Consider the following 27,030-nt stretch of genomic DNA (forward strand, 5'->3'; position numbering starts at 1 on the left):
GTGTCGAACGATTATTCGCATTTCATGTGTTGTCTGTTCTCAAACTATGGCATCTATCAAACGATTAATCACTGTTCATGTGTTTTCTTTTCACCATTTGGAGAATTTTTCGGTATTGACAAAGAGCTACTTTTTTAAGGCAAAAGCTGTGTCAGAAGAGGGATTTGAACCCTCGCCTCCAATCGGAGACCAGAATACCCCTGTAACTAGGAAGGATTCTCACCTTGAGTCTGGCGCCTTAGACCACTCGGCCATCCTGACAATTAAAAATCCTTAAAATTCATATTTTTTCATGATTCTATAACATAACGTCTGATATGTCTGATGGAAACATGCAGATCTTAAGATACAAAGAAAAATAAACAAAAAACGTTAAAAGCTAATGAAAGATATAGTAAAAAACATTTTTTAATGGAATTTGAGTAACTTTTTGAATTCTAAACTAGGCATATGATGACATGTGTCGAACGATTATTCGCATTTCATGTGTTGTCTGTTCTCAAACTATGGCATCTATCAAACGATTAATCACTGTTCATGTGTTTTCTTTTCACCATTTGGAGAATTTTTCGGTATTGACAAAGAGCTACTTTTTTAAGGCAAAAGCTGTGTCAGAAGAGGGATTTGAACCCTCGCCTCCAATCGGAGACCAGAATACCCCTGTAACTAGGAAGGATTCTCACCTTGAGTCTGGCGCCTTAGACCACTCGGCCATCCTGACAATTAAAAATCCTTAAAATTCATATTTTTTCATGATTCTATAACATAACGTCTGATATGTCTGATGGAAACATGCAGATCTTAAGATACAAAGAAAAATAAACAAAAAACGTTAAAAGCTAATGAAAGATATAGTAAAAAACATTTTTTTAATGGAATTTGAGTAACTTTTTGAATTCTAAACTAGGCATATGATGACATGTGTCGAACGATTATTCGCATTTCATGTGTTGTCTGTTCTCAAACTATGGCATCTATCAAACGATTAATCACTGTTCATGTGTTTTCTTTTCACCATTTGGAGAATTTTTCGGTATTGACAAAGAGCTACTTTTTTAAGGCAAAAGCTGTGTCAGAAGAGGGATTTGAACCCTCGCCTCCAATCGGAGACCAGAATACCCCTGTAACTAGGAAGGATTCTCACCTTGAGTCTGGCGCCTTAGACCACTCGGCCATCCTGACAATTAAAAATCTTAAAATTCATATTTTTTCATGATTCTATAACATAACGTCTGATATGTCTGATGGAAACATGCAGATCTTAAGATACAAAGAAAAATAAACAAAAAACGTTAAAAGCTAATGAAAGATATAGTAAAAAACATTTTTTTATGGAATTTGAGTAACTTTTTGAATTCTAAACTAGGCATATGATGACATGTGTCGAACGATTATTCGCATTTCATGTGTTGTCTGTTCTCAAACTATGGCATCTATCAAACGATTAATCACTGTTCATGTGTTTTCTTTTCACCATTTGGAGAATTTTTCGGTATTGACAAAGAGCTACTTTTTTAAGGCAAAAGCTGTGTCAGAAGAGGGATTTGAACCCTCGCCTCCAATCGGAGACCAGAATACCCCTGTAACTAGGAAGGATTCTCACCTTGAGTCTGGCGCCTTAGACCACTCGGCCATCCTGACAATTAAAAATCCTTAAAATTCATATTTTTTCATGATTCTATAACATAACGTCTGATATGTCTGATGGAAACATGCAGATCTTAAGATACAAAGAAAAATAAACAAAAAACGTTAAAAGCTAATGAAAGATATAGTAAAAAACATTTTTTAATGGAATTTGAGTAACTTTTTGAATTCTAAACTAGGCATATGATGACATGTGTCGAACGATTATTCGCATTTCATGTGTTGTCTGTTCTCAAACTATGGCATCTATCAAACGATTAATCACTGTTCATGTGTTTTCTTTTCACCATTTGGAGAATTTTTCGGTATTGACAAAGAGCTACTTTTTTAAGGCAAAAGCTGTGTCAGAAGAGGGATTTGAACCCTCGCCTCCAATCGGAGACCAGAATACCCCTGTAACTAGGAAGGATTCTCACCTTGAGTCTGGCGCCTTAGACCACTCGGCCATCCTGACAATTAAAAATCCTTAAAATTCATATTTTTTCATGATTCTATAACATAACGTCTGATATGTCTGATGGAAACATGCAGATCTTAAGATACAAAGAAAAATAAACAAAAAACGTTAAAAGCTAATGAAAGATATAGTAAAAAACATTTTTTTATGGAATTTGAGTAACTTTTTGAATTCTAAACTAGGCATATGATGACATGTGTCGAACGATTATTCGCATTTCATGTGTTGTCTGTTCTCAAACTATGGCATCTATCAAACGATTAATCACTGTTCATGTGTTTTCTTTTCACCATTTGGAGAATTTTTCGGTATTGACAAAGAGCTACTTTTTTAAGGCAAACTGTGTCAGAAGAGGGATTTGAACCCTCGCCTCCAATCGGAGACCAGAATACCCCTGTAACTAGGAAGGATTCTCACCTTGAGTCTGGCGCCTTAGACCACTCGGCCATCCTGACAATTAAAAATCCTTAAAATTCATATTTTTTCATGATTCTATAACATAACGTCTGATATGTCTGATGGAAACATGCAGATCTTAAGATACAAAGAAAAATAAACAAAAAACGTTAAAAGCTAATGAAAGATATAGTAAAAAACATTTTTTAATGGAATTTGAGTAACTTTTTGAATTCTAAACTAGGCATATGATGACATGTGTCGAACGATTATTCGCATTTCATGTGTTGTCTGTTCTCAAACTATGGCATCTATCAAACGATTAATCACTGTTCATGTGTTTTCTTTTCACCATTTGGAGAATTTTTCGGTATTGACAAAGAGCTACTTTTTTAAGGCAAAAGCTGTGTCAGAAGAGGGATTTGAACCCTCGCCTCCAATCGGAGACCAGAATACCCTGTAACTAGGAAGGATTCTCACCTTGAGTCTGGCGCCTTAGACCACTCGGCCATCCTGACAATTAAAAATCCTTAAAATTCATATTTTTTCATGATTCTATAACATAACGTCTGATATGTCTGATGGAAACATGCAGATCTTAAGATACAAAGAAAAATAAACAAAAAACGTTAAAAGCTAATGAAAGATATAGTAAAAAACATTTTTTTATGGAATTTGAGTAACTTTTTGAATTCTAAACTAGGCATATGATGACATGTGTCGAACGATTATTCGCATTTCATGTGTTGTCTGTTCTCAAACTATGACATCTATCAAACGATTAATCACTGTTCATGTGTTTTCTTTTCACCATTTGGAGAATTTTTCGGTATTGACAAAGAGCTACTTTTTTAAGGCAAAAGCTGTGTCAGAAGAGGGATTTGAACCCTCGCCTCCAATCGGAGACCAGAATACCCCTGTAACTAGGAAGGATTCTCACCTTGAGTCTGGCGCCTTAGACCACTCGGCCATCCTGACAATTAAAAATCTTAAAATTCATATTTTTTCATGATTCTATAACATAACGTCTGATATGTCTGATGGAAACATGCAGATCTTAAGATACAAAGAAAAATAAACAAAAAACGTTAAAAGCTAATGAAAGATATAGTAAAAAACATTTTTTAATGGAATTTGAGTAACTTTTTGAATTCTAAACTAGGCATATGATGACATGTGTCGAACGATTATTCGCATTTCATGTGTTGTCTGTTCTCAAACTATGGCATCTATCAAACGATTAATCACTGTTCATGTGTTTTCTTTTCACCATTTGGAGAATTTTTCGGTATTGACAAAGAGCTACTTTTTTAAGGCAAAAGCTGTGTCAGAAGAGGGATTTGAACCCTCGCCTCCAATCGGAGACCAGAATACCCCTGTAACTAGGAAGGATTCTCACCTTGAGTCTGGCGCCTTAGACCACTCGGCCATCCTGACAATAAAAAAAATCCTTAAAATTCATATTTTTTCATGATTCTATAACATAACGTCTGATATGTCTGATGGAAACATGCAGATCTTAAGATACAAAGAAAAATAAACAAAAAACGTTAAAAGCTAATGAAAGATATAGTAAAAAACATTTTTTTATGGAATTTGAGTAACTTTTTGAATTCTAAACTAGGCATATGATGACATGTGTCGAACGATTATTCGCATTTCATGTGTTGTCTGTTCTCAAACTATGGCATCTATCAAACGATTAATCACTGTTCATGTGTTTTCTTTTCACCATTTGGAGAATTTTTCGGTATTGACAAAGAGCTACTTTTTTAAGGCAAAAGCTGTGTCAGAAGAGGGATTTGAACCCTCGCCTCCAATCGGAGACCAGAATACCCCTGTAACTAGGAAGGATTCTCACCTTGAGTCTGGCGCCTTAGACCACTCGGCCATCCTGACAATTAAAAATCTTAAAATTCATATTTTTTCATGATTCTATAACATAACGTCTGATATGTCTGATGGAAACATGCAGATCTTAAGATACAAAGAAAAATAAACAAAAAACGTTAAAAGCTAATGAAAGATATAGTAAAAAACATTTTTTTATGGAATTTGAGTAACTTTTTGAATTCTAAACTAGGCATATGATGACATGTGTCGAACGATTATTCGCATTTCATGTGTTGTCTGTTCTCAAACTATGGCATCTATCAAACGATTAATCACTGTTCATGTGTTTTCTTTTCACCATTTGGAGAATTTTTCGGTATTGACAAAGAGCTACTTTTTTAAGGCAAAAGCTGTGTCAGAAGAGGGATTTGAACCCTCGCCTCCAATCGGAGACCAGAATACCCCTGTAACTAGGAAGGATTCTCACCTTGAGTCTGGCGCCTTAGACCACTCGGCCATCCTGACAATTAAAAATCCTTAAAATTCATATTTTTTCATGATTCTATAACATAACGTCTGATATGTCTGATGGAAACATGCAGATCTTAAGATACAAAGAAAAATAAACAAAAAACGTTAAAAGCTAATGAAAGATATAGTAAAAAACATTTTTTTATGGAATTTGAGTAACTTTTTGAATTCTAAACTAGGCATATGATGACATGTGTCGAACGATTATTCGCATTTCATGTGTTGTCTGTTCTCAAACTATGGCATCTATCAAACGATTAATCACTGTTCATGTGTTTTCTTTTCACCATTTGGAGAATTTTTCGGTATTGACAAAGAGCTACTTTTTTAAGGCAAAAGCTGTGTCAGAAGAGGGATTTGAACCCTCGCCTCCAATCGGAGACCAGAATACCCCTGTAACTAGGAAGGATTCTCACCTTGAGTCTGGCGCCTTAGACCACTCGGCCATCCTGACAATTAAAAATCCTTAAAATTCATATTTTTTCATGATTCTATAACATAACGTCTGATATGTCTGATGGAAACATGCAGATCTTAAGATACAAAGAAAAATAAACAAAAAACGTTAAAAGCTAATGAAAGATATAGTAAAAAACATTTTTTTATGGAATTTGAGTAACTTTTTGAATTCTAAACTAGGCATATGATGACATGTGTCGAACGATTATTCGCATTTCATGTGTTGTCTGTTCTCAAACTATGGCATCTATCAAACGATTAATCACTGTTCATGTGTTTTCTTTTCACCATTTGGAGAATTTTTCGGTATTGACAAAGAGCTACTTTTTTAAGGCAAAAGCTGTGTCAGAAGAGGGATTTGAACCCTCGCCTCCAATCGGAGACCAGAATACCCCTGTAACTAGGAAGGATTCTCACCTTGAGTCTGGCGCCTTAGACCACTCGGCCATCCTGACAATTAAAAATCCTTAAAATTCATATTTTTTCATGATTCTATAACATAACGTCTGATATGTCTGATGGAAACATGCAGATCTTAAGATACAAAGAAAAATAAAAACAAAAAACGTTAAAAGCTAATGAAAGATATAGTAAAAAACATTTTTTTATGGAATTTGAGTAAATTTTTTTGAATTCTAAACTAGGCATATGATGACATGTGTCGAACGATTATTCGCATTTCATGTGTTGTCTGTTCTCAAACTATGGCATCTATCAAACGATTAATCACTGTTCATGTGTTTTCTTTTCACCATTTGGAGAATTTTTCGGTATTGACAAAGAGCTACTTTTTTAAGGCAAAAGCTGTGTCAGAAGAGGGATTTGAACCCTCGCCTCCAATCGGAGACCAGAATACCCCTGTAACTAGGAAGGATTCTCACCTTGAGTCTGGCGCCTTAGACCACTCGGCCATCCTGACAATTAAAAATCCTTAAAATTCATATTTTTTCATGATTCTATAACATAACGTCTGATATGTCTGATGGAAACATGCAGATCTTAAGATACAAAGAAAAATAAACAAAAAACGTTAAAAGCTAATGAAAGATATAGTAAAAAACATTTTTTTATGGAATTTGAGTAACTTTTTGAATTCTAAACTAGGCATATGATGACATGTGTCGAACGATTATTCGCATTTCATGTGTTGTCTGTTCTCAAACTATGACATCTATCAAACGATTAATCACTGTTCATGTGTTTTCTTTTCACCATTTGGAGAATTTTTCGGTATTGACAAAGAGCTACTTTTTTAAGGCAAAAGCTGTGTCAGAAGAGGGATTTGAACCCTCGCCTCCAATCGGAGACCAGAATACCCCTGTAACTAGGAAGGATTCTCACCTTGAGTCTGGCGCCTTAGACCACTCGGCCATCCTGACAATTAAAAATCCTTAAAATTCATATTTTTTCATGATTCTGTAACATAACGTCTGATATGTCTGATGGAAACATGCAGATCTTAAGATACAAAGAAAAATAAACAAAAAACGTTAAAAGCTAATGAAAGATATAGTAAAAAACATTTTTTTATGGAATTTGAGTAACTTTTTGAATTCTAAACTAGGCATATGATGACATGTGTCGAACGATTATTCGCATTTCATGTGTTGTCTGTTCTCAAACTATGACATATATCAAACGATTAATCACTGTTCATGTGTTTTCCTTTCACCATTTGGAGAATTTTTCGGTATTGACAAAGAGCTACTTTTTTAAGGCAAAAGCTGTGTCAGAAGAGGGATTTGAACCCTCGCCTCCAATCGGAGACCAGAATACCCCTGTAACTAGGAAGGATTCTCACCTTGAGTCTGGCGCCTTAGACCACTCGGCCATCCTGACAATTAAAAATCCTTAAAATTCATATTTTTTCATGATTCTGTAACATAACGTCTGATATGTCTGATGGAAACATGCAGATCTTAAGATACAAAGAAAAATAAATAAACAAAAAACGTTAAAAGCTAATGAAAGATATAGTAAAAAACATTTTTTTATGGAATTTGAGTAACTTTTTGAATTCTAAACTAGGCATATGATGACATGTGTCGAACGATTATTCGCATTTCATGTGTTGTCTGTTCTCAAACTATGACATATATCAAACGATTAATCACTGTTCATGTGTTTTCTTTTCACCATTTGGAGAATTTTTCGGTATTGACAAAGAGCTACTTTTTTAAGGCAAAAGCTGTGTCAGAAGAGGGATTTGAACCCTCGCCTCCAATCGGAGACCAGAATACCCCTGTAACTAGGAAGGATTCTCACCTTGAGTCTGGCGCCTTAGACCACTCGGCCATCCTGACAATTATAAATCCTTAAAATTCATATTTTTTCATGATTCTGTAACATAACGTCTGATATGTCTGATGGAAACATGCAGATCTTAAGATACAAAGAAAAATAAACAAAAAACGTTAAAAGCTAATGAAAGATATAGTAAAAAACATTTTTTTATGGAATTTGAGTAACTTTTTGAATTCTAAACTAGGCATATGATGACATGTGTCGAACGATTATTCGCATTTCATGTGTTGTCTGTTCTCAAACTATGGCATCTATCAAACGATTAATCACTGTTCATGTGTTTTCTTTTCACCATTTGGAGAATTTTTCGGTATTGACAAAGAGCTACTTTTTTAAGGCAAAAGCTGTGTCAGAAGAGGGATTTGAACCCCGCCTCCAATCGGAGACCAGAATACCCCTGTAACTAGGAAGGATTCTCACCTTGAGTCTGGCGCCTTAGACCACTCGGCCATCCTGACAATTAAAAATTCTTAAAATTCATATTTTTTCATGATTCTGTAACATAACGTCTGATATGTCTGATGGAAACATGCAGATCTTAAGATACAAAGAAAAATAAACAAAAAACGTTAAAAGCTAATGAAAGATATAGTAAAAAACATTTTTTTATGGAATTTGAGTAACTTTTTGAATTCTAAACTAGGCATATGATGACATGTGTCGAACGATTATTCGCATTTCATGTGTTGTCTGTTCTCAAACTATGACATCTATCAAACGATTAATCACTGTTCATGTGTTTTCTTTTCACCATTTGGAGAATTTTTCGGTATTGACAAAGAGCTACTTTTTTAAGGCAAAAGCTGTGTCAGAAGAGGGATTTGAACCCTCGCCTCCAATCGGAGACCAGAATACCCCTGTAACTAGGAAGGATTCTCACCTTGAGTCTGGCGCCTTAGACCACTCGGCCATCCTGACAATTAAAAATTCTTAAAATTCATATTTTTTCATGATTCTGTAACATAACGTCTGATATGTCTGATGGAAACATGCAGATCTTAAGATACAAAGAAAAATAAACAAAAAACGTTAAAAGCTAATGAAAGATATAGTAAAAAACATTTTTTTATGGAATTTGAGTAACTTTTTGAATTCTAAACTAGGCATATGATGACATGTGTCGAACGATTATTCGCATTTCATGTGTTGTCTGTTCTCAAACTATGACATATATCAAACGATTAATCACTGTTCATGTGTTTTCTTTCACCATTTGGAGAATTTTTCGGTATTGACAAAGAGCTACTTTTTTAAGGCAAAAACTGTGTCAGAAGAGGGATTTGAACCCTAGCCTCCAATCGGAGACCAGAATACCCCTGTAACTAGGAAGGATTCTCACCTTGAGTCTGGCGCCTTAGACCACTCGGCATCCATCCTGACAATTACAAATCCTTAAAATTCATATTTTTTCATGATTCTGTAACATAACGTCTGATATGTCTGATGGAAACATGCAGATCTTAAGATACAAAGAAAAATAAACAAAAAACGTTAAAAGCTAATGAAAGATATAGTAAAAAACATTTTTTTATGGAATTTGAGTAACTTTTTGAATTCTAAACTAGGCATATGATGACATGTGTCGAACGATTATTCGCATTTCATGTGTTGTCTGTTCTCAAACTATGGCATCTATCAAACGATTAATCACTGTTCATGTGTTTTCTTTTCACCATTTGGAGAATTTTTCGGTATTGACAAAGAGCTACTTTTTTAAGGCAAAAGCTGTGTCAGAAGAGGGATTTGAACCCTCGCCTCCAATCGGAGACCAGAATACCCCTGTAACTAGGAAGGATTCTCACCTTGAGTCTGGCGCCTTAGACCACTCGGCCATCCTGACAATTAAAAATTCTTAAAATTCATATTTTTCATGATTCTGTAACATAACGTCTGATATGTCTGATGGAAACATGCAGATCTTAAGATACAAAGAAAAATAAACAAAAAACGTTAAAAGCTAATGAAAGATATAGTAAAAAACATTTTTTTATGGAATTTGAGTAACTTTTTGAATTCTAAACTAGGCATATGATGACATGTGTCGAACGATTATTCGCATTTCATGTGTTGTCTGTTCTCAAACTATGACATATATCAAACGATTAATCACTGTTCATGTGTTTTCCTTTCACCATTTGGAGAATTTTTCGGTATTGACAAAGAGCTACTTTTTTAAGGCAAAAGCTGTGTCAGAAGAGGGATTTGAACCCTCGCCTCCAATCGGAGACCAGAATACCCCTGTAACTAGGAAGGATTCTCACCTTGAGTCTGGCGCCTTAGACCACTCGGCCATCCTGACAATTAAAAATCCTTAAAATTCATATTTTTTCATGATTCTGTAACATAACGTCTGATATGTCTGATGGAAACATGCAGATCTTAAGATACAAAGAAAAATAAACAAAAAACGTTAAAAGCTAATGAAAGATATAGTAAAAAACATTTTTTTATGGAATTTGAGTAACTTTTTGAATTCTAAACTAGGCATATGATGACATGTGTCGAACGATTATTCGCATTTCATGTGTTGTCTGTTCTCAAACTATGGCATCTATCAAACGATTAATCACTGTTCATGTGTTTTCTTTTCACCATTTGGAGAATTTTTCGGTATTGACAAAGAGCTACTTTTTTAAGGCAAAAGCTGTGTCAGAAGAGGGATTTGAACCCTCGCCTCCAATCGGAGACCAGAATACCCCTGTAACTAGGAAGGATTCTCACCTTGAGTCTGGCGCCTTAGACCACTCGGCCATCCTGACAATTATAAATCCTTAAAATTCATATTTTTTCATGATTCTGTAACATAACGTCTGATATGTCTGATGGAAACATGCAGATCTTAAGATACAAAGAAAAATAAACAAAAAACGTTAAAAGCTAATGAAAGATATAGTAAAAAACATTTTTTTATGGAATTTGAGTAACTTTTTGAATTCTAAACTAGGCATATGATGACATGTGTCGAACGATTATTCGCATTTCATGTGTTGTCTGTTCTCAAACTATGACATCTATCAAACGATTAATCACTGTTCATGTGTTTTCTTTTCACCATTTGGAGAATTTTTCGGTATTGACAAAGAGCTACTTTTTTAAGGCAAAAGCCTGTGTCAGAAGAGGGATTTGAACCCTCGCCTCCAATCGGAGACCAGAATACCCCTGTAACTAGGAAGGATTCTCACCTTGAGTCTGGCGCCTTAGACCACTCGGCCATCCTGACAATTAAAAATCCTTAAAATTCATATTTTTTCATGATTCTGTAACATAACGTCTGATATGTCTGATGGAAACATGCAGATCTTAAGATACAAAGAAAAATAAACAAAAAACGTTAAAAGCTAATGAAAGATATAGTAAAAAACATTTTTTTATGGAATTTGAGTAACTTTTTGAATTCTAAACTAGGCATATGATGACATGTGTCGAACGATTATTCGCATTTCATGTGTTGTCTGTTCTCAAACTATGACATCTATCAAACGATTAATCACTGTTCATGTGTTTTCTTTTCACCATTTGGAGAATTTTTCGGTATTGACAAAGAGCTACTTTTTTAAGGCAAAAGCTGTGTCAGAAGAGGGATTTGAACCCTCGCCTCCAATCGGAGACCAGAATACCCCTGTAACTAGGAAGGATTCTCACCTTGAGTCTGGCGCCTTAGACCACTCGGCCATCCTGACAATTAAAAATCTTAAAATTCATATTTTTTCATGATTCTATAACATAACGTCTGATATGTCTGATGGAAACATGCAGATCTTAAGATACAAAGAAAAATAAACAAAAAACGTTAAAAGCTAATGAAAGATATAGTAAAAAACATTTTTTTATGGAATTTGAGTAACTTTTTGAATTCTAAACTAGGCATATGATGACATGTGTCGAACGATTATTCGCATTTCATGTGTTGTCTGTTCTCAAACTATGGCATCTATCAAACGATTAATCACTGTTCATGTGTTTTCTTTTCACCATTTGGAGAATTTTTCGGTATTGACAAAGAGCTACTTTTTTAAGGCAAAAGCTGTGTCAGAAGAGGGATTTGAACCCTCGCCTCCAATCGGAGACCAGAATACCCCTGTAACTAGGAAGGATTCTCACCTTGAGTCTGGCGCCTTAGACCACTCGGCCATCCTGACAATTATAAATCCTTAAAATTCATATTTTTTCATGATTCTGTAACATAACGTCTGATATGTCTGATGGAAACATGCAGATCTTAAGATACAAAGAAAAATAAACAAAAAACGTTAAAAGCTAATGAAAGATATAGTAAAAAACATTTTTTTATGGAATTTGAGTAACTTTTTGAATTCTAAACTAGGCATATGATGACATGTGTCGAACGATTATTCGCATTTCATGTGTTGTCTGTTCTCAAACTATGGCATCTATCAAACGATTAATCACTGTTCATGTGTTTTCTTTTCACCATTTGGAGAATTTTTCGGTATTGACAAAGAGCTACTTTTTTAAGGCAAAAGCTGTGTCAGAAGAGGGATTTGAACCCTCGCCTCCAATCGGAGACCAGAATACCCATGTAACTAGGAAGGATTCTCACCTTGAGTCTGGCGCCTTAGACAACTCGGCCATCCTGACAATTATAAATCCTTAAAATTCATATTTTTTCATGATTCTGTAACATAACGTCTGATATGTCTGATGGAAACATGCAGATCTTAAGATACAAAGAAAAATAAACAAAAAACGTTAAAAGCTAATGAAAGATATAGTAAAAAACATTTTTTTATGGAATTTGAGTAACTTTTTGAATTCTAAACTAGGCATATGATGACATGTGTCGAACGATTATTCGCATTTCATGTGTTGTCTGTTCTCAAACTATGACATATATCAAACGATTAATCACTGTTCATGTGTTTTCCTTTCACCATTTGGAGAATTTTTCGGTATTGACAAAGAGCTACTTTTTTAAGGCAAAAACTGTGTCAGAAGAGGGATTTGAACCCTCGCCTCCAATCGGAGACCAGAATACCCCTGTAACTAGGAAGGATTCTCACCTTGAGTCTGGCGCCTTAGACCACTCGGCCATCCTGACAATTAAAAATCCTTAAAATTCATATTTTTTCATGATTCTGTAACATAACGTCTGATATGTCTGATGGAAACATGCAGATCTTAAGATACAAAGAAAAATAAAAAACAAAAAACGTTAAAAGCTAATGAAAGATATAGTAAAAAACATTTTTTTATGGAATTTGAGTAACTTTTTGAATTCTAAACTAGGCATATGATGACATGTGTCGAACGATTATTCGCATTTCATGTGTTGTCTGTTCTCAAACTATGACATATATCAAACGATTAATCACTGTTCATGTGTTTTCTTTTCACCATTTGGAGAATTTTTCGGTATTGACAAAGAGCTACTTTTTTAAGGCAAAAGCTGTGTCAGAAGAGGGATTTGAACCCTCGCCTCCAATCGGAGACCAGAATACCCCTGTAACTAGGAAGGATTCTCACCTTGAGTCTGGCGCCTTAGACCACTCGGCCATCCTGACAATTAAAAATTCTTAAATTTCATATTTTTTCATGATTCTATAACATAACGTCTGATATGTCTGATGGAAACATGCAGATCTTAAGATACAAAGAAAAATAAACAAAAAACGTTAAAAGCTAATGAAAGATATAGTAAAAAACATTTTTTTATGGAATTTGAGTAACTTTTTGAATTCTAAACTAGGCATATGATGACATGTGTCGAACGATTATTCGCATTTCATGTGTTGTCTGTTCTCAAACTATGACATATATCAAACGATTAATCACTGTTCATGTGTTTTCTTTTCACCATTTGGAGAATTTTTCGGTATTGACAAAGAGCTACTTTTTTAAGGCAAAAGCCTGTGTCAGAAGAGGGATTTGAACCCTCGCCTCCAATCGGAGACCAGAATACCCCTGTAACTAGGAAGGATTCTCACCTTGAGTCTGGCGCCTTAGACCACTCGGCCATCCTGACAATTAAAAATCCTTAAAATTCATATTTTTTCATGATTCTGTAACATAACGTCTGATATGTCTGATGGAAACATGCAGATCTTAAGATACAAAGAAAAATAAACAAAAAACGTTAAAAGCTAATGAAAGATATAGTAAAAAACATTTTTTTATGGAATTTGAGTAACTTTTTGAATTCTAAACTAGGCATATGATGACATGTGTCGAACGATTATTCGCATTTCATGTGTTGTCTGTTCTCAAACTATGACATATATCAAACGATTAATCACTGTTCATGTGTTTTCTTTCACCATTTGGAGAATTTTTCGGTATTGACAAAGAGCTACTTTTTTAAGGCAAAAGCTGTGTCAGAAGAGGGATTTGAACCCTCGCCTCCAATCGGAGACCAGAATACCCCTGTAACTAGGAAGGATTCTCACCTTGAGTCTGGCGCCTTAGACCACTCGGCCATCCTGACAATTAAAAATCCTTAAAATTCATATTTTTTCATGATTCTATAACATAACGTCTGATATGTCTGATGGAAACATGCAGATCTTAAGATACAAAGAAAAATAAACAAAAAACGTTAAAAGCTAATGAAAGATATAGTAAAAAACATTTTTTTATGGAATTTGAGTAACTTTTTGAATTCTAAACTAGGCATATGATGACATGTGTCGAACGATTATTCGCATTTCATGTGTTGTCTGTTCTCAAACTATGACATCTATCAAACGATTAATCACTGTTCATGTGTTTTCTTTTCACCATTTGGAGAATTTTTCGGTATTGACAAAGAGCTACTTTTTTAAGGCAAAAGCTGTGTCAGAAGAGGGATTTGAACCCTCGCCTCCAATCGGAGACCAGAATACCCCTGTAACTAGGAAGGATTCTCACCTTGAGTCTGGCGCCTTAGACCACTCGGCCATCCTGACAATTAAAAATTCTTAAAATTCATATTTTTTCATGATTCTATAACATAACGTCTGATATGTCTGATGGAAACATGCAGATCTTAAGATACAAAGAAAAATAAACAAAAAACGTTAAAAGCTAATGAAAGATATAGTAAAAAATTTTTTTATGGAATTTGAGTAACTTTTTGAATTCTAAACTAGGCATATGATGACATGTGTCGAACGATTATTCGCATTTCATGTGTTGTCTGTTCTCAAACTATGACATCTATCAAACGATTAATCACTGTTCATGTGTTTTCTTTTCACCATTTGGAGAATTTTTCGGTATTGACAAAGAGCTACTTTTTTAAGGCAAAAGCTGTGTCAGAAGAGGGATTTGAACCCTCGCCTCCAATCGGAGACCAGAATACCCCTGTAACTAGGAAGGATTCTCACCTTGAGTCTGGCGCCTTAGACCACTCGGCCATCCTGACAATTAAAAATTCTTAAAATTCATATTTTTTCATGATTCTATAACATAACGTCTGATATGTCTGATGGAAACATGCAGATCTTAAGATACAAAGAAAAATAAACAAAAAACGTTAAAAGCTAATGAAAGATATAGTAAAAAACATTTTTTTATGGAATTTGAGTAACTTTTTGAATTCTAAACTAGGCATATGATGACATGTGTCGAACGATTATTCGCATTTCATGTGTTGTCTGTTCTCAAACTATGACATCTATCAAACGATTAATCACTGTTCATGTGTTTTCTTTTCACCATTTGGAGAATTTTTCGGTATTGACAAAGAGCTACTTTTTTAAGGCAAAAGCTGTGTCAGAAGAGGGATTTGAACCCTCGCCTCCAATCGGAGACCAGAATACCCCTGTAACTAGGAAGGATTCTCACCTTGAGTCTGGCGCCTTAGACCACTCGGCCATCCTGACAATTAAAAATTCTTAAAATTCATATTTTTTCATGATTCTATAACATAACGTCTGATATGTCTGATGGAAACATGCAGATCTTAAGATACAAAGAAAAATAAACAAAAAACGTTAAAAGCTAATGAAAGATATAGTAAAAAACATTTTTTTATGGAATTTGAGTAACTTTTTGAATTCTAAACTAGGCATATGATGACATGTGTCGAACGATTATCGCATTTCATGTGTTGTCTGTTCTCAAACTATGACATCTATCAAACGATTAATCACTGTTCATGTGTTTTCTTTTCACCATTTGGAGAATTTTTCGGTATTGACAAAGAGCTACTTTTTTAAGGCAAAAGCTGTGTCAGAAGAGGGATTTGAACCCTCGCCTCCAATCGGAGACCAGAATACCCCTGTAACTAGGAAGGATTCTCACCTTGAGTCTGGCGCCTTAGACCACTCGGCCATCCTGACAATTAAAAATTCTTAAAATTCATATTTTTTCATGATTCTATAACATAACGTCTGATATGTCTGATGGAAACATGCAGATCTTAAGATACAAAGAAAAATAAACAAAAAACGTTAAAAGCTAATGAAAGATATAGTAAAAAACATTTTTTTATGGAATTTGAGTAACTTTTTGAATTCTAAACTAGGCATATGATGACATGTGTCGAACGATTATTCGCATTTCATGTGTTGTCTGTTCTCAAACTATGACATCTATCAAACGATTAATCACTGTTCATGTGTTTTCTTTTCACCATTTGGAGAATTTTTCGGTATTGACAAAGAGCTACTTTTTTAAGGCAAAAGCTGTGTCAGAAGAGGGATTTGAACCCTCGCCTCCAATCGGAGACCAGAATACCCCTGTAACTAGGAAGGATTCTCACCTTGAGTCTGGCGCCTTAGACCACTCGGCCATCCTGACAATTAAAAATTCTTAAAATTCATATTTTTTCATGATTCTATAACATAACGTCTGATATGTCTGATGGAAACATGCAGATCTTAAGATACAAAGAAAAATAAACAAAAAACGTTAAAAGCTAATGAAAGATATAGTAAAAAACATTTTTTTATGGAATTTGAGTAACTTTTTGAATTCTAAACTAGGCATATGATGACATGTGTCGAACGATTATTCGCATTTCATGTGTTGTCTGTTCTCAAACTATGACATCTATCAAACGATTAATCACTGTTCATGTGTTTTCCTTTCACCATTTGGAGAATTTTTCGGTATTGACAAAGAGCTACTTTTTTAAGGCAAAACTGTGTCAGAAGAGGGATTTGAACCCTCGCCTCCAATCGGAGACCAGAATACCCCTGTAACTAGGAAGGATTCTCACCTTGAGTCTGGCGCCTTAGACCACTCGGCCATCCTGACAATTAAAAATCCTTAAAATTCATATTTTTTCATGATTCTATAACATAACGTCTGATATGTCTGATGGAAACATGCAGATCTTAAGATACAAAGAAAAATAAACAAAAAACGTTAAAAGCTAATGAAAGATATAGTAAAAAACATTTTTTTATGGAATTTGAGTAACTTTTTGAATTCTAAACTAGGCATATGATGACATGTGTCGAACGATTATTCGCATTTCATGTGTTGTCTGTTCTCAAACTATGACATCTATCAAACGATTAATCACTGTTCATGTGTTTTCTTTTCACCATTTGGAGAATTTTTCGGTATTGACAAAGAGCTACTTTTTTAAGGCAAAAGCTGTGTCAGAAGAGGGATTTGAACCCTCGCCTCCAATCGGAGACCAGAATACCCCTGTAACTAGGAAGGATTCTCACCTTGAGTCTGGCGCCTTAGACCACTCGGCCATCCTGACAATTAAAAATTCTTAAAATTCATATTTTTTCATGATTCTATAACATAACGTCTGATATGTCTGATGGAAACATGCAGATCTTAAGATACAAAGAAAAATAAACAAAAAACGTTAAAAGCTAATGAAAGATATAGTAAAAAACATTTTTTTATGGAATTTGAGTAACTTTTTGAATTCTAAACTAGGCATATGATGACATGTGTCGAACGATTATTCGCATTTCATGTGTTGTCTGTTCTCAAACTATGACATCTATCAAACGATTAATCACTGTTCATGTGTTTTCTTTTCACCATTTGGAGAATTTTTCGGTATTGACAAAGAGCTACTTTTTTAAGGCAAAAACTGTGTCAGAAGAGGGATTTGAACCCTCGCCCAATCGGAGACCAGAATACCCCTGTAACTAGGAAGGATTCTCACCTTGAGTCTGGCGCCTTAGACCACTCGGCCATCCTGACAATTAAAAATCTTAAAATTCATATTTTTTCATGATTCTATAACATAACGTCTGATATGTCTGATGGAAACATGCAGATCTTAAGATACAAAGAAAAATAAACAAAAAACGTTAAAAGCTAATGAAAGATATAGTAAAAAACATTTTTTTATGGAATTTGAGTAACTTTTTGAATTCTAAACTAGGCATATGATGACATGTGTCGAACGATTATTCGCATTTCATGTGTTGTCTGTTCTCAAACTATGACATATATCAAACGATTAATCACTGTTCATGTGTTTTCTTTTCACCATTTGGAGAATTTTTCGGTATTGACAAAGAGCTACTTTTTTAAGGCAAAAGCTGTGTCAGAAGAGGGATTTGAACCCTCGCCTCCAATCGGAGACCAGAATACCCCTGTAACTAGGAAGGATTCTCACCTTGAGTCTGGCGCCTTAGACCACTCGGCCATCCTGACAATTAAAATTCTTAAAATTCATATTTTTTCATGATTCTATAACATAACGTCTGATATGTCTGATGGAAACATGCAGATCTTAAGATACAAAGAAAAATCAACAAAAAACGTTAAAAGCTAATGAAAGATATAGTAAAAAACATTTTTTTATGGAATTTGAGTAACTTTTTGAATTCTAAACTAGGCATATGATGACATGTGTCGAACGATTATTCGCATTTCATGTGTTGTCTGTTCTCAAACTATGACATATATCAAACGATTAATCACTGTTCATGTGTTTTCCTTTCACCATTTGGAGAATTTTTCGGTATTGACAAAGAGCTACTTTTTTAAGGCAAAAGCCGTGTCAGAAGAGGGATTTGAACCCTCGCCTCCAATCGGAGACCAGAATACCCCTGTAACTAGGAAGGATTCTCACCTTGAGTCTGGCGCCTTAGACCACTCGGCCATCCTGACAATTACAAATCCTTAAAATTCATATTTTTTCATGATTCTATAACATAACGTCTGATATGTCTGATGGAAACATGCAGATCTTAAGATACAAAGAAAAATAAACAAAAAACGTTAAAAGCTAATGAAAGATATAGTAAAAAACATTTTTTTATGGAATTTGAGTAACTTTTTGAATTCTAAACTAGGCATATGATGACATGTGTCGAACGATTATTCGCATTTCATGTGTTGTCTGTTCTCAAACTATGACATCTATCAAACGATTAATCACTGTTCATGTGTTTTCTTTTCACCATTTGGAGAATTTTTCGGTATTGACAAAGAGCTACTTTTTTAAGGCAAAAGCTGTGTCAGAAGAGGGATTTGAACCCTCGCCTCCAATCGGAGACCAGAATACCCCTGTAACTAGGAAGGATTCTCACCTTGAGTCTGGCGCCTTAGACCACTCGGCCATCCTGACAATTAAAATTCTTAAAATTCATATTTTTTCATGATTCTATAACATAACGTCTGATATGTCTGATGGAAACATGCAGATCTTAAGATACAAAGAAAAATAAAAAAAAACGTTAAAAGCTAATGAAAGATATAGTAAAAAACATTTTTTAATGGAATTTGAGTAACTTTTTGAATTCTAAACTAGGCATATGATGACATGTGTCGAACGATTATTCGCATTTCATGTGTTGTCTGTTCTCAAACTATGACATCTATCAAACGATTAATCACTGTTCATGTGTTTTCTTTCACCATTTGGAGAATTTTTCGGTATTGACAAAGAGCTACTTTTTTAAGGCAAAAGCTGTGTCAGAAGAGGGATTTGAACCCTCGCCTCCAATCGGAGACCAGAATACCCCTGTAACTAGGAAGGATTCTCACCTTGAGTCTGGCGCCTTAGACCACTCGGCCATCCTGACAATTAAAAATCCTTAAAATTCATATTTTTTCATGATTCTATAACATAACGTCTGATATGTCTGATGGAAACATGCAGATCTTAAGATACAAAGAAAAATCAACAAAAAACGTTAAAAGCTAATGAAAGATATAGTAAAAAACATTTTTTTATGGAATTTGAGTAACTTTTTGAATTCTAAACTAGGCATATGATGACATGTGTCGAACGATTATTCGCATTTCATGTGTTGTCTGTTCTCAAACTATGACATATATCAAACGATTAATCACTGTTCATGTGTTTTCCTTTCACCATTTGGAGAATTTTTCGGTATTGACAAAGAGCTACTTTTTTAAGGCAAAAGCCGTGTCAGAAGAGGGATTTGAACCCTCGCCTCCAATCGGAGACCAGAATACCCCTGTAACTAGGAAGGATTCTCACCTTGAGTCTGGCGCCTTAGACCACTCGGCCATCCTGACAATTAAAAATCCTTAAAATTCATATTTTTTCATGATTCTATAACATAACGTCTGATATGTCTGATGGAAACATGCAGATCTTAAGATACAAAGAAAAATCAACAAAAAACGTTAAAAGCTAATGAAAGATATAGTAAAAAACATTTTTTTATGGAATTTGAGTAACTTTTTGAATTCTAAACTAGGCATATGATGACATGTGTCGAACGATTATTCGCATTTCATGTGTTGTCTGTTCTCAAACTATGACATCTATCAAACGATTAATCACTGTTCATGTGTTTTCTTTTCACCATTTGGAGAATTTTTCGGTATTGACAAAGAGCTACTTTTTTAAGGCAAAAGCTGTGTCAGAAGAGGGATTTGAACCCTCGCCTCCAATCGGAGACCAGAATACCCCTGTAACTAGGAAGGATTCTCACCTTGAGTCTGGCGCCTTAGACCACTCGGCCATCCTGACAATTAAAAATCCTTAAAATTCATATTTTTTCATGATTCTATAACATAACGTCTGATATGTCTGATGGAAACATGCAGATCTTAAGATACAAAGAAAAATCAACAAAAAACGTTAAAAGCTAATGAAAGATATAGTAAAAAACATTTTTTTTATGGAATTTGAGTAACTTTTTGAATTCTAAACTAGGCATATGATGACATGTGTCGAACGATTATTCGCATTTCATGTGTTGTCTGTTCTCAAACTATGACATATATCAAACGATTAATCACTGTTCATGTGTTTTCCTTTCACCATTTGGAGAATTTTTCGGTATTGACAAAGAGCTACTTTTTTAAGGCAAAAGCTGTGTCAGAAGAGGGATTTGAACCCTCGCCTCCAATCGGAGACCAGAATACCCCTGTAACTAGGAAGGATTCTCACCTTGAGTCTGGCGCCTTAGACCACTCGGCCATCCTGACAATTAAAATCCTTAAAATTCATATTTTTTCATGATTCTATAACATAACGTCTGATATGTCTGATGGAAACATGCAGATCTTAAGATACAAAGAAAAATAAACAAAAAACGTTAAAAGCTAATGAAAGATATAGTAAAAAACATTTTTTTATGGAATTTGAGTAACTTTTTGAATTCTAAACTAGGCATATGATGACATGTGTCGAACGATTATTCGCATTTCATGTGTTGTCTGTTCTCAAACTATGACATCTATCAAACGATTAATCACTGTTCATGTGTTTTCTTTTCACCATTTGGAGAATTTTTCGGTATTGACAAAGAGCTACTTTTTTAAGGCAAAAGCTGTGTCAGAAGAGGGATTTGAACCCTCGCCTCCAATCGGAGACCAGAATACCCCTGTAACTAGGAAGGATTCTCACCTTGAGTCTGGCGCCTTAGACCACTCGGCCATCCTGACAATTAAAAATTCTTAAAATTCATATTTTTTCATGATTCTATAACTTAACGTCTGATATGTCTGATGGAAACATGCAGATCTTAAGATACAAAGAAAAATCAACAAAAAACGTTAAATTCTAATGAAAGATATAGTAAAAAACATTTTTTTTATGGAATTTGAGTAACTTTTTGAATTCTAAACTAGGCATATGATGACATGTGTCGAACGATTATTCGCATTTCATGTGTTGTCTGTTCTCAAACTATGACATCTATCAAACGATTAATCACTGTTCATGTGTTTTCTTTTCACCATTTGGAGAATTTTTCGGTATTGACAAAGAGCTACTTTTTTAAGGCAAAAGCTGTGTCAGAAGAGGGATTTGAACCCTCGCCTCCAATCGGAGACCAGAATACCCCTGTAACTAGGAAGGATTCTCACCTTGAGTCTGGCGCCTTAGACCACTCGGCCATCCTGACAATTACAAATCTTAAAATTCATATTTTTTCATGATTCTATAACATAACGTCTGATATGTCTGATGGAAACATGCAGATCTTAAGATACAAAGAAAAATCAACAAAAAACGTTAAAAGCTAATGAAAGATATAGTAAAAAACATTTTTTTATGGAATTTGAGTAACTTTTTGAATTCTAAACTAGGCATATGATGACATGTGTCGAACGATTATTCGCATTTCATGTGTTGTCTGTTCTCAAACTATGACATATATCAAACGATTAATCACTGTTCATGTGTTTTCCTTTCACCATTTGGAGAATTTTTCAGTATTGACAAAGAGCTATTTTTTAAGGCAAAACTGTGTCAGAAGAGGGATTTGAACCCTCGCCTCCAATCGGAGACCAGAATACCCCTGTAACTAGGAAGGATTCTCACCTTGAGTCTGGCGCCTTAGACCACTCGGCCATCCTGACAATTACAAATCCTTAAAATTCATATTTTTTCATGATTCTATAACATAACGTCTGATATGTCTGATGGAAACATGCAGATCTTAAGATACAAAGAAAAATAAACAAAAAACGTTAAAAGCTAATGAAAGATATAGTAAAAAACATTTTTTTATGGAATTTGAGTAACTTTTTGAATTCTAAACTAGGCATATGATGACATGTGTCGAACGATTATTCGCATTTCATGTGTTGTCTGTTCTCAAACTATGACATATATCAAACGATTAATCACTGTTCATGTGTTTTCCTTTCACCATTTGGAGAATTTTTCGGTATTGACAAAGAGCTACTTTTTTAAGGCAAAAGCCGTGTCAGAAGAGGGATTTGAACCCTCGCCTCCAATCGGAGACCAGAATACCCCTGTAACTAGGAAGGATTCTCACCTTGAGTCTGGCGCCTTAGACCACTCGGCCATCCTGACAATAAAAATTCTTAAAATTCATATTTTTTCATGATTCTATAACATAACGTCTGATATGTCTGATGGAAACATGCAGATCTTAAGATACAAAGAAAAATCAACAAAAAACGTTAAAAGCTAATGAAAGATATAGTAAAAAACTTTTTTTTATGGAATTTGAGTAACTTTTTGAATTCTAAACTAGGCATATGATGACATGTGTCGAACGATTATTCGCATTTCATGTGTTGTCTGTTCTCAAACTATGACATCTATCAAACGATTAATCACTGTTCATGTGTTTTCTTTTCACCATTTGGAGAATTTTTCGGTATTGACAAAGAGCTACTTTTTTAAGGCAAAAGCAGTGTCAGAAGAGGGATTTGAACCCTCGCCTCCAATCGGAGACCAGAATACCCCTGTAACTAGGAAGGATTCTCACCTTGAGTCTGGCGCCTTAGACCACGGCCATCCTGACAATTACAAATCCTTAAAATTCATATTTTTTCATGATTCTATAACATAACGTCTGATATGTCTGATGGAAACATGCAGATCTTAAGATACAAAGAAAAATCAACAAAAAACGTTAAAAGCTAATGAAAGATATAGTAAAAAACATTTTTTTATGGAATTTGAGTAACTTTTTGAATTCTAAACTAGGCATATGATGACATGTGTCGAACGATTATTCGCATTTCATGTGTTGTCTGTTCTCAAACTATGACATATATCAAACGATTAATCACTGTTCATGTGTTTTCCTTTCACCATTTGGAGAATTTTTCGGTATTGACAAAGAGCTACTTTTTTAAGGCAAAAGCTGTGTCAGAAGAGGGATTTGAACCCTCGCCTCCAATCGGAGACCAGAATACCCCTGTAACTAGGAAGGATTCTCACCTTGAGTCTGGCGCCTTAGACCACTCGGCCATCCTGACAATTAAAAATTCTTAAAATTCATATTTTTTCATGATTCTATAACATAACGTCTGATATGTCTGATGGAAACATGCAGATCTTAAGATACAAAGAAAAATCAACAAAAAACGTTAAAAGCTAATGAAAGATATAGTAAAAAACATTTTTTTATGGAATTTGAGTAACTTTTTGAATTCTAAACTAGGCATATGATGACATGTGTCGAACGATTATTCGCATTTCATGTGTTGTCTGTTCTCAAACTATGACATCTATCAAACGATTAATCACTGTTCATGTGTTTTCTTTTCACCATTTGGAGAATTTTTCGGTATTGACAAAGAGCTACTTTTTTAAGGCAAAAGCTGTGTCAGAAGAGGGATTTGAACCCTCGCCTCCAATCGGAGACCAGAATACCCCTGTAACTAGGAAGGATTCTCACCTTGAGTCTGGCGCCTTAGACCACTCGGCCATCCTGACAATTAAAAATTCTTAAAATTCATATTTTTTCATGATTCTATAACATAACGTCTGATATGTCTGATGGAAACATGCAGATCTTAAGATACAAAGAAAAATCAACAAAAAACGTTAAAAGCTAATGAAAGATATAGTAAAAAACATTTTTTTATGGAATTTGAGTAACTTTTTGAATTCTAAACTAGGCATATGATGACATGTGTCGAACGATTATTCGCATTTCATGTGTTGTCTGTTCTCAAACTATGACATATATCAAACGATTAATCACTGTTCATGTGTTTTCCTTTCACCATTTGGAGAATTTTTCAGTATTGACAAAGAGCTATTTTTTAAGGCAAAACTGTGTCAGAAGAGGGATTTGAACCCTCGCCTCCAATCGGAGACCAGAATACCCCTGTAACTAGGAAGGATTCTCACCTTGAGTCTGGCGCCTTAGACCACTCGGCCATCCTGACAATTACAAATCATTAAAATTCATATTTTTTCATGATTCTATAACATAACGTCTGATATGTCTGATGGAAACATGCAGATCTTAAGATACAAAGAAAAATCAAAAAAAACGTTAAAAGCTAATGAAAGATATAGTAAAAAACATTTTTTATGGAATTTGAGTAACTTTTTGAATTCTAAACTAGGCATATGATGACATGTGTCGAACGATTATTCGCATTTCATGTGTTGTCTGTTCTCAAACTATGACATATATCAAACGATTAATCACTGTTCATGTGTTTTCCTTTCACCATTTGGAGAATTTTTCGGTATTGACAAAGAGCTACTTTTTTAAGGCAAAAGCTGTGTCAGAAGAGGGATTTGAACCCTCGCCTCCAATCGGAGACCAGAATACCCCTGTAACTAGGAAGGATTCTCACCTTGAGTCTGGCGCCTTAGACCACTCGGCCATCCTGACAATTAAAATTCTTAAAATTCATATTTTTTCATGATTCTATAACATAACGTCTGATATGTCTGATGGAAACATGCAGATCTTAAGATACAAAGAAAAATCAACAAAAAACGTTAAAAGCTAATGAAAGATATAGTAAAAAACATTTTTTTATGGAATTTGAGTAACTTTTTGAATTCTAAACTAGGCATATGATGATGACATGTGTCGAACGATTATTCGCATTTCATGTGTTGTCTGTTCTCAAACTATGACATCTATCAAACGATTAATCACTGTTCATGTGTTTTCTTTCACCATTTGGAGAATTTTTCGGTATTGACAAAGAGCTACTTTTTTAAGGCAAAAGCTGTGTCAGAAGAGGGATTTGAACCCTCGCCTCCAATCGGAGACCAGAATACCCCTGTAACTAGGAAGGATTCTCACCTTGAGTCTGGCGCCTTAGACCACTCGGCCATCCTGACAATTAAAATCCTTAAAATTCATATTTTTTCATGATTCTATAACATAACGTCTGATATGTCTGATGGAAACATGCAGATCTTAAGATACAAAGAAAAATCAACAAAAAACGTTAAAAGCTAATGAAAGATATAGTAAAAAACATTTTTTTATGGAATTTGAGTAACTTTTTGAATTCTAAACTAGGCATATGATGACATGTGTCGAACGATTATTCGCATTTCATGTGTTGTCTGTTCTCAAACTATGACATATATCAAACGATTAATCACTGTTCATGAGTTTTCCTTTCACCATTTGGAGAATTTTTCGGTATTGACAAAGAGCTACTTTTTTAAGGCAAAACTGTGTCAGAAGAGGGATTTGAACCCTCGCCTCCAATCGGAGACCAGAATACCCCTGTAACTAGGAAGGATTCTCACCTTGAGTCTGGCGCCTTAGACCACTCGGCCATCCTGACAATTACAAATCCTTAAAATTCATATTTTTTCATGATTCTATAACATAACGTCTGATATGTCTGATGGAAACATGCAGATCTTAAGATACAAAGAAAAATCAACAAAAAACGTTAAAAGCTAATGAAAGATATAGTAAAAAACTTTTTTTTATGGAATTTGAGTAACTTTTTGAATTCTAAACTAGGCATATGATGACATGTGTCGAACGATTATTCGCATTTCATGTGTTGTCTGTTCTCAAACTATGACATCTATCAAACGATTAATCACTGTTCATGTGTTTTCTTTTCACCATTTGGAGAATTTTTCGGTATTGACAAAGAGCTACTTTTTTAAGGCAAAAGCTGTGTCAGAAGAGGGATTTGAACCCTCGCCTCCAATCGGAGACCAGAATACCCCTGTAACTAGGAAGGATTCTCACCTTGAGTCTGGCGCCTTAGACCACTCGGCCATCCTGACAATTAAAATCCTTAAAATTCATATTTTTTCATGATTCTATAACATAACGTCTGATATGTCTGATGGAAACATGCAGATCTTAAGATACAAAGAAAAATCAACAAAAAACGTTAAAAGCTAATGAAAGATATAGTAAAAAACATTTTTTTATGGAATTTGAGTAACTTTTTGAATTCTAAACTAGGCATATGATGACATGTGTCGAACGATTATTCGCATTTCATGTGTTGTCTGTTCTCAAACTATGACATCTATCAAACGATTAATCACTGTTCATGTGTTTTCTTTCACCATTTGGAGAATTTTTCAGGTATTGACAAAGAGCTACTTTTTTAAGGCAAAAGCTGTGTCAGAAGAGGGATTTGAACCCTCGCCTCCAATCGGAGACCAGAATACCCCTGTAACTAGGAAGGATTCTCACCTTGAGTCTGGCGCCTTAGACCACTCGGCCATCCTGACAATTAAAATCCTTAAAATTCATATTTTTTCATGATTCTATAACATAACGTCTGATATGTCTGATGGAAACATGCAGATCTTAAGATACAAAGAAAAATCAACA

The 27,030-nt window shown here is 34.7% G+C and overlaps 56 non-coding genes across 56 annotated transcripts; all 56 read right to left on the reverse strand.

Annotated features, from left to right (window-relative positions):
* Positions 1-149: 149 nt before the first annotated feature.
* trnal-caa lies at positions 150-261 on the reverse strand. Its single transcript has 2 exons — positions 224-261; positions 150-195 (listed from the first exon to the last, which is right to left on the reverse strand). It is a non-coding gene; the product is annotated as a tRNA-Leu (tRNA).
* Positions 262-609: 348 nt separating this feature from the next.
* On the reverse strand, positions 610-721 carry trnal-caa. Its single transcript has 2 exons — positions 684-721; positions 610-655 (listed from the first exon to the last, which is right to left on the reverse strand). It is a non-coding gene; the product is annotated as a tRNA-Leu (tRNA).
* A 349-nt stretch (positions 722-1,070) lies between these two features.
* On the reverse strand, positions 1,071-1,182 carry trnal-caa. The gene is made up of 2 exons: positions 1,145-1,182; positions 1,071-1,116 (listed from the first exon to the last, which is right to left on the reverse strand). It is a non-coding gene; the product is annotated as a tRNA-Leu (tRNA).
* Positions 1,183-1,529: 347 nt separating this feature from the next.
* On the reverse strand, positions 1,530-1,641 carry trnal-caa. The gene is made up of 2 exons: positions 1,604-1,641; positions 1,530-1,575 (listed from the first exon to the last, which is right to left on the reverse strand). It is a non-coding gene; the product is annotated as a tRNA-Leu (tRNA).
* A 348-nt stretch (positions 1,642-1,989) lies between these two features.
* On the reverse strand, positions 1,990-2,101 carry trnal-caa. Its single transcript has 2 exons — positions 2,064-2,101; positions 1,990-2,035 (listed from the first exon to the last, which is right to left on the reverse strand). It is a non-coding gene; the product is annotated as a tRNA-Leu (tRNA).
* A 346-nt stretch (positions 2,102-2,447) lies between these two features.
* On the reverse strand, positions 2,448-2,559 carry trnal-caa. Its single transcript has 2 exons — positions 2,522-2,559; positions 2,448-2,493 (listed from the first exon to the last, which is right to left on the reverse strand). It is a non-coding gene; the product is annotated as a tRNA-Leu (tRNA).
* Positions 2,560-2,907: 348 nt separating this feature from the next.
* trnal-caa lies at positions 2,908-3,018 on the reverse strand. The gene is made up of 2 exons: positions 2,981-3,018; positions 2,908-2,953 (listed from the first exon to the last, which is right to left on the reverse strand). It is a non-coding gene; the product is annotated as a tRNA-Leu (tRNA).
* A 348-nt stretch (positions 3,019-3,366) lies between these two features.
* Positions 3,367-3,478, reverse strand: trnal-caa. The gene is made up of 2 exons: positions 3,441-3,478; positions 3,367-3,412 (listed from the first exon to the last, which is right to left on the reverse strand). It is a non-coding gene; the product is annotated as a tRNA-Leu (tRNA).
* A 347-nt stretch (positions 3,479-3,825) lies between these two features.
* Positions 3,826-3,937, reverse strand: trnal-caa. The gene is made up of 2 exons: positions 3,900-3,937; positions 3,826-3,871 (listed from the first exon to the last, which is right to left on the reverse strand). It is a non-coding gene; the product is annotated as a tRNA-Leu (tRNA).
* Positions 3,938-4,287: 350 nt separating this feature from the next.
* On the reverse strand, positions 4,288-4,399 carry trnal-caa. Its single transcript has 2 exons — positions 4,362-4,399; positions 4,288-4,333 (listed from the first exon to the last, which is right to left on the reverse strand). It is a non-coding gene; the product is annotated as a tRNA-Leu (tRNA).
* Positions 4,400-4,746: 347 nt separating this feature from the next.
* trnal-caa lies at positions 4,747-4,858 on the reverse strand. Its single transcript has 2 exons — positions 4,821-4,858; positions 4,747-4,792 (listed from the first exon to the last, which is right to left on the reverse strand). It is a non-coding gene; the product is annotated as a tRNA-Leu (tRNA).
* A 348-nt stretch (positions 4,859-5,206) lies between these two features.
* On the reverse strand, positions 5,207-5,318 carry trnal-caa. The gene is made up of 2 exons: positions 5,281-5,318; positions 5,207-5,252 (listed from the first exon to the last, which is right to left on the reverse strand). It is a non-coding gene; the product is annotated as a tRNA-Leu (tRNA).
* Positions 5,319-5,666: 348 nt separating this feature from the next.
* Positions 5,667-5,778, reverse strand: trnal-caa. Its single transcript has 2 exons — positions 5,741-5,778; positions 5,667-5,712 (listed from the first exon to the last, which is right to left on the reverse strand). It is a non-coding gene; the product is annotated as a tRNA-Leu (tRNA).
* A 352-nt stretch (positions 5,779-6,130) lies between these two features.
* trnal-caa lies at positions 6,131-6,242 on the reverse strand. Its single transcript has 2 exons — positions 6,205-6,242; positions 6,131-6,176 (listed from the first exon to the last, which is right to left on the reverse strand). It is a non-coding gene; the product is annotated as a tRNA-Leu (tRNA).
* Positions 6,243-6,590: 348 nt separating this feature from the next.
* Positions 6,591-6,702, reverse strand: trnal-caa. The gene is made up of 2 exons: positions 6,665-6,702; positions 6,591-6,636 (listed from the first exon to the last, which is right to left on the reverse strand). It is a non-coding gene; the product is annotated as a tRNA-Leu (tRNA).
* Positions 6,703-7,050: 348 nt separating this feature from the next.
* On the reverse strand, positions 7,051-7,162 carry trnal-caa. The gene is made up of 2 exons: positions 7,125-7,162; positions 7,051-7,096 (listed from the first exon to the last, which is right to left on the reverse strand). It is a non-coding gene; the product is annotated as a tRNA-Leu (tRNA).
* Positions 7,163-7,514: 352 nt separating this feature from the next.
* Positions 7,515-7,626, reverse strand: trnal-caa. The gene is made up of 2 exons: positions 7,589-7,626; positions 7,515-7,560 (listed from the first exon to the last, which is right to left on the reverse strand). It is a non-coding gene; the product is annotated as a tRNA-Leu (tRNA).
* An 807-nt stretch (positions 7,627-8,433) lies between these two features.
* trnal-caa lies at positions 8,434-8,545 on the reverse strand. Its single transcript has 2 exons — positions 8,508-8,545; positions 8,434-8,479 (listed from the first exon to the last, which is right to left on the reverse strand). It is a non-coding gene; the product is annotated as a tRNA-Leu (tRNA).
* An 810-nt stretch (positions 8,546-9,355) lies between these two features.
* On the reverse strand, positions 9,356-9,467 carry trnal-caa. Its single transcript has 2 exons — positions 9,430-9,467; positions 9,356-9,401 (listed from the first exon to the last, which is right to left on the reverse strand). It is a non-coding gene; the product is annotated as a tRNA-Leu (tRNA).
* A 347-nt stretch (positions 9,468-9,814) lies between these two features.
* On the reverse strand, positions 9,815-9,926 carry trnal-caa. The gene is made up of 2 exons: positions 9,889-9,926; positions 9,815-9,860 (listed from the first exon to the last, which is right to left on the reverse strand). It is a non-coding gene; the product is annotated as a tRNA-Leu (tRNA).
* Positions 9,927-10,274: 348 nt separating this feature from the next.
* trnal-caa lies at positions 10,275-10,386 on the reverse strand. Its single transcript has 2 exons — positions 10,349-10,386; positions 10,275-10,320 (listed from the first exon to the last, which is right to left on the reverse strand). It is a non-coding gene; the product is annotated as a tRNA-Leu (tRNA).
* Positions 10,387-10,735: 349 nt separating this feature from the next.
* Positions 10,736-10,847, reverse strand: trnal-caa. Its single transcript has 2 exons — positions 10,810-10,847; positions 10,736-10,781 (listed from the first exon to the last, which is right to left on the reverse strand). It is a non-coding gene; the product is annotated as a tRNA-Leu (tRNA).
* Positions 10,848-11,195: 348 nt separating this feature from the next.
* Positions 11,196-11,307, reverse strand: trnal-caa. The gene is made up of 2 exons: positions 11,270-11,307; positions 11,196-11,241 (listed from the first exon to the last, which is right to left on the reverse strand). It is a non-coding gene; the product is annotated as a tRNA-Leu (tRNA).
* Positions 11,308-11,654: 347 nt separating this feature from the next.
* trnal-caa lies at positions 11,655-11,766 on the reverse strand. The gene is made up of 2 exons: positions 11,729-11,766; positions 11,655-11,700 (listed from the first exon to the last, which is right to left on the reverse strand). It is a non-coding gene; the product is annotated as a tRNA-Leu (tRNA).
* A 348-nt stretch (positions 11,767-12,114) lies between these two features.
* trnal-caa lies at positions 12,115-12,226 on the reverse strand. Its single transcript has 2 exons — positions 12,189-12,226; positions 12,115-12,160 (listed from the first exon to the last, which is right to left on the reverse strand). It is a non-coding gene; the product is annotated as a tRNA-Leu (tRNA).
* A 348-nt stretch (positions 12,227-12,574) lies between these two features.
* On the reverse strand, positions 12,575-12,686 carry trnal-caa. The gene is made up of 2 exons: positions 12,649-12,686; positions 12,575-12,620 (listed from the first exon to the last, which is right to left on the reverse strand). It is a non-coding gene; the product is annotated as a tRNA-Leu (tRNA).
* A 351-nt stretch (positions 12,687-13,037) lies between these two features.
* On the reverse strand, positions 13,038-13,149 carry trnal-caa. The gene is made up of 2 exons: positions 13,112-13,149; positions 13,038-13,083 (listed from the first exon to the last, which is right to left on the reverse strand). It is a non-coding gene; the product is annotated as a tRNA-Leu (tRNA).
* A 349-nt stretch (positions 13,150-13,498) lies between these two features.
* On the reverse strand, positions 13,499-13,610 carry trnal-caa. The gene is made up of 2 exons: positions 13,573-13,610; positions 13,499-13,544 (listed from the first exon to the last, which is right to left on the reverse strand). It is a non-coding gene; the product is annotated as a tRNA-Leu (tRNA).
* A 347-nt stretch (positions 13,611-13,957) lies between these two features.
* Positions 13,958-14,069, reverse strand: trnal-caa. The gene is made up of 2 exons: positions 14,032-14,069; positions 13,958-14,003 (listed from the first exon to the last, which is right to left on the reverse strand). It is a non-coding gene; the product is annotated as a tRNA-Leu (tRNA).
* Positions 14,070-14,417: 348 nt separating this feature from the next.
* trnal-caa lies at positions 14,418-14,529 on the reverse strand. Its single transcript has 2 exons — positions 14,492-14,529; positions 14,418-14,463 (listed from the first exon to the last, which is right to left on the reverse strand). It is a non-coding gene; the product is annotated as a tRNA-Leu (tRNA).
* A 346-nt stretch (positions 14,530-14,875) lies between these two features.
* On the reverse strand, positions 14,876-14,987 carry trnal-caa. Its single transcript has 2 exons — positions 14,950-14,987; positions 14,876-14,921 (listed from the first exon to the last, which is right to left on the reverse strand). It is a non-coding gene; the product is annotated as a tRNA-Leu (tRNA).
* Positions 14,988-15,335: 348 nt separating this feature from the next.
* On the reverse strand, positions 15,336-15,447 carry trnal-caa. Its single transcript has 2 exons — positions 15,410-15,447; positions 15,336-15,381 (listed from the first exon to the last, which is right to left on the reverse strand). It is a non-coding gene; the product is annotated as a tRNA-Leu (tRNA).
* A 347-nt stretch (positions 15,448-15,794) lies between these two features.
* On the reverse strand, positions 15,795-15,906 carry trnal-caa. The gene is made up of 2 exons: positions 15,869-15,906; positions 15,795-15,840 (listed from the first exon to the last, which is right to left on the reverse strand). It is a non-coding gene; the product is annotated as a tRNA-Leu (tRNA).
* Positions 15,907-16,254: 348 nt separating this feature from the next.
* trnal-caa lies at positions 16,255-16,366 on the reverse strand. The gene is made up of 2 exons: positions 16,329-16,366; positions 16,255-16,300 (listed from the first exon to the last, which is right to left on the reverse strand). It is a non-coding gene; the product is annotated as a tRNA-Leu (tRNA).
* Positions 16,367-16,713: 347 nt separating this feature from the next.
* On the reverse strand, positions 16,714-16,825 carry trnal-caa. Its single transcript has 2 exons — positions 16,788-16,825; positions 16,714-16,759 (listed from the first exon to the last, which is right to left on the reverse strand). It is a non-coding gene; the product is annotated as a tRNA-Leu (tRNA).
* A 348-nt stretch (positions 16,826-17,173) lies between these two features.
* Positions 17,174-17,285, reverse strand: trnal-caa. Its single transcript has 2 exons — positions 17,248-17,285; positions 17,174-17,219 (listed from the first exon to the last, which is right to left on the reverse strand). It is a non-coding gene; the product is annotated as a tRNA-Leu (tRNA).
* Positions 17,286-17,633: 348 nt separating this feature from the next.
* trnal-caa lies at positions 17,634-17,743 on the reverse strand. The gene is made up of 2 exons: positions 17,706-17,743; positions 17,634-17,677 (listed from the first exon to the last, which is right to left on the reverse strand). It is a non-coding gene; the product is annotated as a tRNA-Leu (tRNA).
* A 347-nt stretch (positions 17,744-18,090) lies between these two features.
* On the reverse strand, positions 18,091-18,202 carry trnal-caa. The gene is made up of 2 exons: positions 18,165-18,202; positions 18,091-18,136 (listed from the first exon to the last, which is right to left on the reverse strand). It is a non-coding gene; the product is annotated as a tRNA-Leu (tRNA).
* A 347-nt stretch (positions 18,203-18,549) lies between these two features.
* trnal-caa lies at positions 18,550-18,661 on the reverse strand. The gene is made up of 2 exons: positions 18,624-18,661; positions 18,550-18,595 (listed from the first exon to the last, which is right to left on the reverse strand). It is a non-coding gene; the product is annotated as a tRNA-Leu (tRNA).
* A 348-nt stretch (positions 18,662-19,009) lies between these two features.
* trnal-caa lies at positions 19,010-19,121 on the reverse strand. The gene is made up of 2 exons: positions 19,084-19,121; positions 19,010-19,055 (listed from the first exon to the last, which is right to left on the reverse strand). It is a non-coding gene; the product is annotated as a tRNA-Leu (tRNA).
* Positions 19,122-19,466: 345 nt separating this feature from the next.
* trnal-caa lies at positions 19,467-19,578 on the reverse strand. Its single transcript has 2 exons — positions 19,541-19,578; positions 19,467-19,512 (listed from the first exon to the last, which is right to left on the reverse strand). It is a non-coding gene; the product is annotated as a tRNA-Leu (tRNA).
* A 348-nt stretch (positions 19,579-19,926) lies between these two features.
* trnal-caa lies at positions 19,927-20,038 on the reverse strand. Its single transcript has 2 exons — positions 20,001-20,038; positions 19,927-19,972 (listed from the first exon to the last, which is right to left on the reverse strand). It is a non-coding gene; the product is annotated as a tRNA-Leu (tRNA).
* Positions 20,039-20,386: 348 nt separating this feature from the next.
* Positions 20,387-20,498, reverse strand: trnal-caa. Its single transcript has 2 exons — positions 20,461-20,498; positions 20,387-20,432 (listed from the first exon to the last, which is right to left on the reverse strand). It is a non-coding gene; the product is annotated as a tRNA-Leu (tRNA).
* A 349-nt stretch (positions 20,499-20,847) lies between these two features.
* trnal-caa lies at positions 20,848-20,959 on the reverse strand. The gene is made up of 2 exons: positions 20,922-20,959; positions 20,848-20,893 (listed from the first exon to the last, which is right to left on the reverse strand). It is a non-coding gene; the product is annotated as a tRNA-Leu (tRNA).
* Positions 20,960-21,306: 347 nt separating this feature from the next.
* On the reverse strand, positions 21,307-21,418 carry trnal-caa. The gene is made up of 2 exons: positions 21,381-21,418; positions 21,307-21,352 (listed from the first exon to the last, which is right to left on the reverse strand). It is a non-coding gene; the product is annotated as a tRNA-Leu (tRNA).
* Positions 21,419-21,767: 349 nt separating this feature from the next.
* trnal-caa lies at positions 21,768-21,879 on the reverse strand. Its single transcript has 2 exons — positions 21,842-21,879; positions 21,768-21,813 (listed from the first exon to the last, which is right to left on the reverse strand). It is a non-coding gene; the product is annotated as a tRNA-Leu (tRNA).
* Positions 21,880-22,224: 345 nt separating this feature from the next.
* trnal-caa lies at positions 22,225-22,336 on the reverse strand. Its single transcript has 2 exons — positions 22,299-22,336; positions 22,225-22,270 (listed from the first exon to the last, which is right to left on the reverse strand). It is a non-coding gene; the product is annotated as a tRNA-Leu (tRNA).
* A 348-nt stretch (positions 22,337-22,684) lies between these two features.
* Positions 22,685-22,796, reverse strand: trnal-caa. The gene is made up of 2 exons: positions 22,759-22,796; positions 22,685-22,730 (listed from the first exon to the last, which is right to left on the reverse strand). It is a non-coding gene; the product is annotated as a tRNA-Leu (tRNA).
* An 805-nt stretch (positions 22,797-23,601) lies between these two features.
* On the reverse strand, positions 23,602-23,713 carry trnal-caa. Its single transcript has 2 exons — positions 23,676-23,713; positions 23,602-23,647 (listed from the first exon to the last, which is right to left on the reverse strand). It is a non-coding gene; the product is annotated as a tRNA-Leu (tRNA).
* Positions 23,714-24,061: 348 nt separating this feature from the next.
* trnal-caa lies at positions 24,062-24,173 on the reverse strand. The gene is made up of 2 exons: positions 24,136-24,173; positions 24,062-24,107 (listed from the first exon to the last, which is right to left on the reverse strand). It is a non-coding gene; the product is annotated as a tRNA-Leu (tRNA).
* Positions 24,174-24,519: 346 nt separating this feature from the next.
* trnal-caa lies at positions 24,520-24,631 on the reverse strand. Its single transcript has 2 exons — positions 24,594-24,631; positions 24,520-24,565 (listed from the first exon to the last, which is right to left on the reverse strand). It is a non-coding gene; the product is annotated as a tRNA-Leu (tRNA).
* A 346-nt stretch (positions 24,632-24,977) lies between these two features.
* Positions 24,978-25,089, reverse strand: trnal-caa. Its single transcript has 2 exons — positions 25,052-25,089; positions 24,978-25,023 (listed from the first exon to the last, which is right to left on the reverse strand). It is a non-coding gene; the product is annotated as a tRNA-Leu (tRNA).
* Positions 25,090-25,438: 349 nt separating this feature from the next.
* Positions 25,439-25,550, reverse strand: trnal-caa. Its single transcript has 2 exons — positions 25,513-25,550; positions 25,439-25,484 (listed from the first exon to the last, which is right to left on the reverse strand). It is a non-coding gene; the product is annotated as a tRNA-Leu (tRNA).
* A 346-nt stretch (positions 25,551-25,896) lies between these two features.
* trnal-caa lies at positions 25,897-26,008 on the reverse strand. The gene is made up of 2 exons: positions 25,971-26,008; positions 25,897-25,942 (listed from the first exon to the last, which is right to left on the reverse strand). It is a non-coding gene; the product is annotated as a tRNA-Leu (tRNA).
* Positions 26,009-26,356: 348 nt separating this feature from the next.
* On the reverse strand, positions 26,357-26,468 carry trnal-caa. The gene is made up of 2 exons: positions 26,431-26,468; positions 26,357-26,402 (listed from the first exon to the last, which is right to left on the reverse strand). It is a non-coding gene; the product is annotated as a tRNA-Leu (tRNA).
* Positions 26,469-26,815: 347 nt separating this feature from the next.
* trnal-caa lies at positions 26,816-26,927 on the reverse strand. The gene is made up of 2 exons: positions 26,890-26,927; positions 26,816-26,861 (listed from the first exon to the last, which is right to left on the reverse strand). It is a non-coding gene; the product is annotated as a tRNA-Leu (tRNA).
* Between the last annotated feature and the right edge of the window lie 103 nt (positions 26,928-27,030).

This window comes from Oncorhynchus gorbuscha, unplaced genomic scaffold (assembly GCF_021184085.1).
Source record: "Oncorhynchus gorbuscha isolate QuinsamMale2020 ecotype Even-year unplaced genomic scaffold, OgorEven_v1.0 Un_scaffold_2745, whole genome shotgun sequence".
Classification (NCBI taxonomy): domain Eukaryota; kingdom Metazoa; phylum Chordata; class Actinopteri; order Salmoniformes; family Salmonidae; genus Oncorhynchus; species Oncorhynchus gorbuscha.